Source organism: Cydia pomonella, unplaced genomic scaffold (assembly GCF_033807575.1).
Source record: "Cydia pomonella isolate Wapato2018A unplaced genomic scaffold, ilCydPomo1 PGA_scaffold_159, whole genome shotgun sequence".
NCBI classification, from domain to species: domain Eukaryota; kingdom Metazoa; phylum Arthropoda; class Insecta; order Lepidoptera; family Tortricidae; genus Cydia; species Cydia pomonella.
Genome location: NW_026907801.1, coordinates 136,879 through 143,405, shown reverse-complemented (window position 1 = coordinate 143,405; position 6,527 = coordinate 136,879).

The window sequence follows — 6,527 nt, the reverse complement described above, 5'->3', positions numbered from 1 at the left end:
GGCATCACTCTCAGTAACTAGTAAAATTACTGACTAGTTTTTAGCATAATTTTTCGAGACGCACATACTACTCTAGCACAGTTTTGTAGCAAATCCCTATTAATATAATACATGCGAATGTAAGCGTCTGTATCTCTGTCACCTATTTACAATTTAACCAATTTTGATGCAAATATAGGATGCTCATGTCTTCGTTTTGGTAGGGAATTGGGGATGTACGTAGGCGCTACTTATTTTAGGAAACTACCCCCCCTACTAGGAGGCAGGAGGGCTAATAACAAACCATATCCCACAAGAGCAGAGACGCGAGCACAGCTAGTACAAAAATAAGCATTCCTTAATTGGTATTTACCAATTAACGTTTTGAACGCCAAGAACTCCTAAAGGCGTCGTTACTAGTCGTGTCCACACCGCCAAGGACAACTATGTGTCATGACGTACGCTGTCAAAGTAACCTTCACACTCTCGAGTAAGGTTTACATTAGCCCGCTTGCGCTCGAGATCTTGGCGTTTGAGTGATGTTTGTGTTTATGACATAAACGTTCAAAAGGTTAAAGAATGCTTATATTCTAATAGGCAAATGCCTTTTTTAGGCTATTTACATTTGAAGCTTTGAGATACTAGCAAATATATTGCGTTCAAAAGTTAACCCTAAATTATTAAAATATGACATATATTTTAAGTTTACTCGTATAGGCTCACTTGTTTCGACTAAAAAGCCGTACAGCAATGATTTGCTTCTATAACTTCATAAGCAACTATGCCTTCACTGCCATATTCAGAGAATCATGGCATACACTTGATCAGTGAATTTTAGCCCTTATTGTACACAAGACAAGGTGCATACACGCAGTGAATAAGATTTAACAATAGCTATTTATAGTAAATAGAAGTTATTCGTCTCATCGAAGCGATCGTATAGTGGCCGAATTATAAGAGACATACTGAGATAGAGTGCTGAAGTTGAACAAAAATCTTGCTGACAAAATAGGGATTTTTGTAGTATTTTTACAAAAACTAGCCAATCTATTAGAAAATATATGGACGGAACGAGCTTTGTATTACGTCTACAGTTTATTTGATTAATGTGCCACGAAAATTAGTCGTACTTTAGGGTAACTTTCGTTACACAATGATGACAAATAAATGATTTGAAGACGATTTGATCAAATAAATTGAAGACGATTTGACGTGATACTTTTTAATCTATCCGCGTGAAAAAACCGTCTCGTAAGACGCTGTTTTGACAGCACTATTTTGGGTTCATTTCAGCAATCTATTTTAAAATAATTTTAGCAAAACGATGTCACACCGACTGCAACCCCCCGTAAGTACTGTGTCTATACAACATGATGTTTTTATCTTGCAATTAGGGGAACTTTGTACATATTCAATTGAGTGTTAAATAGCCAATTATAAACTCTATAGATACAATTTTAATAAAATAAGCCGTGATTTTTAAATGATTTTGTAGGTCTGTAGGATAATCGGTAAAAATTTCATGTTGTATAATAAGATTTGGAAGCGGGCATAGTTTTCGTGTTATGTTTCCTTCAATCATAATCAACGTTTAGGCAGAAATATAAAAACGACAGGAAAAGATTAACTATTTTTCTCCGTGGTGTAACGTGAAAGGGTGGAACAACTTTTTTGTGTCACTCGTTGCTATGGTTACGGTTTTCCCTTGGACAACCACTCTTTTTTTTTTTTTTTTATTTATTTGAATCAAAAGAAGATTACAAAAAGCCTTAAACTACTAATCTGCCAAACTGCAGTACAGTTTGTTGGCAGAAAAAAAAAAACTAAATCTACCCTCCATCAACTAGCCATCTACTTTAAAACCATTTATCGTATTTTAATGTATCAAACATGCATTTTTGTGGTAGTTTTATGTCATTTCTATAACAGGCCATCCTCTGAGTCTTTTTGTCATACGCTACAACAAGCATTGAGAACATAGATCGCAGTATATTCCCTTCACCCTCCGTTTTGATTATAATCACAAAACTTCTGTTTAGCTATTTTTTAAATAAGAAGGGTCGTAACCAAAACTATGCTCATGCTTCCCCAAACTCATATAAGTCACGCAGCTACAGTTTAGACGGCGATTACATATTCCCGATTTCTCCGCTACATTTCACAGACAGACATTTCTCCTTCAAAGAAGTGGAACAGCAAAAAAAAAAACAAAGTTTGTTCAAAATATATAGGAAACTCCTAAGAATAACCACTTATGCTAAAATTTCGAGCATGCACCTTGCAGAAATAATTATGTTGTAGAGATTTTTATTTATATATGTATGTGGTCCAAACTATGGCTGCGAGATCATCACTATTCATACATACATACACTATACAATAATCGCGATGACAACGAGTAAATGTTGTGCGACACTAAACCCAGTGACTTAAACATTTGCAAAATATTTTATTCGTTAATAGGCTAAAACGTTGCATTTACACATAACACAGTTAAACACTCTAATTATAAACCTGTTAAAAAAATAGACAGGAACAGCGTAATTCTTTTATTATTTCTTTTTTTACTCTCCTCGAAAATACGCATTTAAAAATCTCGTAGGGTAACCTCGCCAATTGCGGACTTGTAGCGGAAATAGCAATAGCAATACTTGGTTGTCATGGTCAGGTATTTAGCCCTACTACACACTATAAGGAGATCTGATAACAGAACCCCATTTATTTGATTCATTGTAACATAGAATTATGAAATAAGATGTATGAGATGATATGTGGCCTAATAATTTAATAAACGTACGATAGACGAGCCAACGAGAGATGAGGTTGCAGTTTAGTTAAGTTTCCGTAGTGGCACAGGTGGTCCAATATGCTACAAATACAAAAGACTACAGTCAGACCAAGATATGTGCAACGATTTTGATAGCACGCGGTGCAAGTGTTATTAATACGTCATAATTTCAAAGAAGTTTGACGTTTAAAGTAACACTTGCACTGCGTGTGATATAAAAATCGTTGCAGACTTGTCTTGGTCCGACTCTATTTTTGGCCGGTTCTAAAACTTAACAACGGATTTTATTTCCAATAATTAGGAGGCGCGTGTTTTTACGTGTGGTCCTGTTCGGATACGGCTGAACCTATTTACTTTTTCTCGTGGAGGTACGGAAAATCGTGCCTGACATGTCTTATGTATTTCGAATTATATTACCTACTTCCTAGGAGAGTTAAACTCTCTTCAGTCGTTTTGCGATTACAATAAAATAGATACATTTCACAAAAATGGCTATAAAGCAGTTGTTCTTACCGCCTAAGCCTGTGTAATGTAGCAGCTACGTGCAAGCGCCCAGTCGTGCGACTCCATCCCTCACAGTTGCTCAATGACGAAACGTGTGCTTTTCGTGTTCGATAAACTTAAGATTTTAGTATCCCCCTAATCTGGATGTTAGAGTAGTACCCGCGTTCTTGATAAGCAGAATAATTAAGAATGTGATTTGAATTTTTATCTTTATTTAGGCCAGTGCTATGATTCAGGGTGGTTACTATTAGTCCCCATTTCGCCGGTAAATACCGGTAAACTATTTTATGTGAATACCGGTAAATACCGGTGAACTTTTTTAGCATAAAGAAAAGCGGGGATAAATAGGAATAGCCAATGATTTCTCAAATACAGCATTTATAGATGGCTGTCTAGTCTGTGCGCTTCCAGTGTTATATTTAAGCATATTAGTTATTTCGTTTCGTATATTTAGTACACACACATCACATTTTTTCGTGTCATGATAGGCTTGATATTTCCATATTGGTTTATGTATTTGCTTGTTTTATCACATATTATCTTAAATATGTACAAGTTCTCAAAAGAGTTCCTTAGAAAAACACATATTTTATACGCATAATGATTATGTTTATTAATGGCATATCCCCATCGATCCATACCAACCGTGTATCTGAAAGCGCACGGGCATAGACATCAGTTCAACAGCACGAACTGTAAGTTCCGTTAGGTTTATTAATTTTGAAGGCACTGCAGCACCCGGTACACAAACTATGCTGATTTAATTTTAACTTACATAAACTAGGGTAAATTCATTTATTGGCAACTAGACTACTTTTTGACAGAATTGTTAAAATGCTTTCAATAGAGGTGCCAATAATTGAATTATGTTCCCCTATTCTGTCTCGTTACACCTGTCCATTTCAGACAAGTTTTTAAACATTTATTCAATATTTATTCCAATGCAGCTTAATTGCCAGTTCTCGTGAGCGACGCTAAGTCGCACCGGACAAAATTGTGTTCAATTTTATGATTGTTTATTTACTTGGTTATAATTTTAGACGCTACCTTCACAAACCGCCTGGCGTCTCACGGGCTACTTAATAGCAATTCGGTTTTAATGCATAATTATATCTAAGTCGTTATGTTGCAATATTTCACCTAAAGGTTACAATTATAATTTTAGCAGCTTTCAAGATGGATTCGTAAATAATATTTGATTTTAATGCTTTATATTTTTGTTTTGTATAACGAATTATAGCTTTTTTGTATATCTTTTGTGATACAATCAATTTTAGATCAATAATCTAAATAGGTAAATTGTCCTTAGATGAAATGAGCTTGTAAATATTTCGATCTGGTTGTTTATTAGACTACAACATACTGCTTATTGTGTCGGACTGTTGAAGTGAAATAACCACCAGTTTTAATTTTTGTGAAAAGTAAATGAAAATGGTTATTTTACAATGTGGTTGAAATTATTTGAGCTGAGCGTTCAAATCTACACTCCAGGGGTCTAGCCAAGATGACCACCGGACATCGACAAAATTAATAGAAAAACTAAACCGGGATGCGAAATGCTACGAAAAGTCACATGAGTATTTCTATAGTTTAGCTTTTTCTGTCAACGAATGTCTTCTTGGCTAGATCCTCTGGTTAGTAAAAGCATATTTCTAATTAAAACGGCATTTGTAACAAATAATTTCAACTACCTTCTACGTCCAAACTGCGAACTGTCACTTGTAAAGTGATTTTATCAGTATTGTGCGAGACGAGGTTGTAATATAGAGGCCGTCCGCCGCGGACCGTCGCATAATCAAGACACGTAGGGTTTTAGATACAATGTTTGTGATAATCACGGAAGCTATTATCATCGGTAGAGCGTTTATGTACATAGTAGCGGGTAATATGTAAGTGAAAAGCTATATTTTGTTATTGTAAAACGAAATGCGCCCTCTAGTTTGCCATACCGCAATCCTTTTGTGCTCCCAGCCCGTATCGTTTCTGTAGCGTGTTGCGATTAACAATGGAATATTTTGCAATATATTAATATAATTTTTTTATTCACTAAGTGATCATAAAATAGAGCTGTATATTATCCAGATGTTAAATATTATTATTTCTTTCTTAATGTTTGAACTAAGCATGTAAAATTTAAAATAATAATATAGAATAAAAGATGTTATGATAATTAATTACATAAAATCTTCGTTTGAATCTCGCCTTTCCTTTTTCCTTTAAATGCTATGTGCAAATTGCGAAAGGTTCTTTAAAATTACAGGATTTCACAGAAAAAAGGAAACTTTCAGTTTGGGAGTGGAAAATTTCGACTCGTATACAAAAATATGAGAAGTAACGGATTTGCTTCCTGGAGGAATTTTCGCAATTTTGGAAAGTTAACGACAGCACACATAGTCGCCCTTCGCGCCGATTAGTTCCCGATTCGTCGGATTCTTATATTGCCGGATTTACGTACGTCACGTACAGTTGTGTACGTCAGAATACGACGAAATAAGAATCGGGAACTTGAGAGTCGGACCAAGCTAAGTTAGCAGCGATTTTGATAGCCCAACCTGTGCAAGGGTGTGCTGTTTTAAGTAAACGTCATAATTTCATAGATGTTTGACGTTTAAAATAACACTTGCACTCAAAATCGCTGCCAACTTATCGTGGTCTGACTCTATCTTCGTGTTTAATATATATATATATAGATAGTGCATTCTTTAATATATTTTTGGTGTCTACATATTTTAGCAGCCCAGACGAAATACCTTGAGCATCTTTATTCAACAATCTTCGATGTCAGCTTACTGAGAAGTGGATCATATGCTGCCAGTCATGGTATAAAAAACACCCGAGTAATCAATTTTATGTAAGTACTTCGAGTATCAGTAAGTATCAGTTGGTGTCAGAGTAGTGTTGGTAGGAGTCCTTTAAGTCTAAATCTGTTTTTACGAGACTACGCTGAAACAAGTTTGAACAGTAGGTATAGCTCTTATAGTTTCGGAAAAAAGTGGCTGTGACATAATCGGACAGACAGACGGCCATGACGAATCTATAAGGGTTCCGTTTTTTTGCCATTTGGCTACGGAACTCTCTAAAAAAAGAGCTTCCTATTATAGAATCCGTCAATATTTTGTAGGTTTTATCTAAATGGTAACCCCAATTAACCCATTCTGTATGAATGTAAGTATATTCAAAATATACGAAAGTGAAGTATTTTATTTTGCATTCACCGCCACTATATCTTTCAAACACTATGAGTACGGTGACAGGT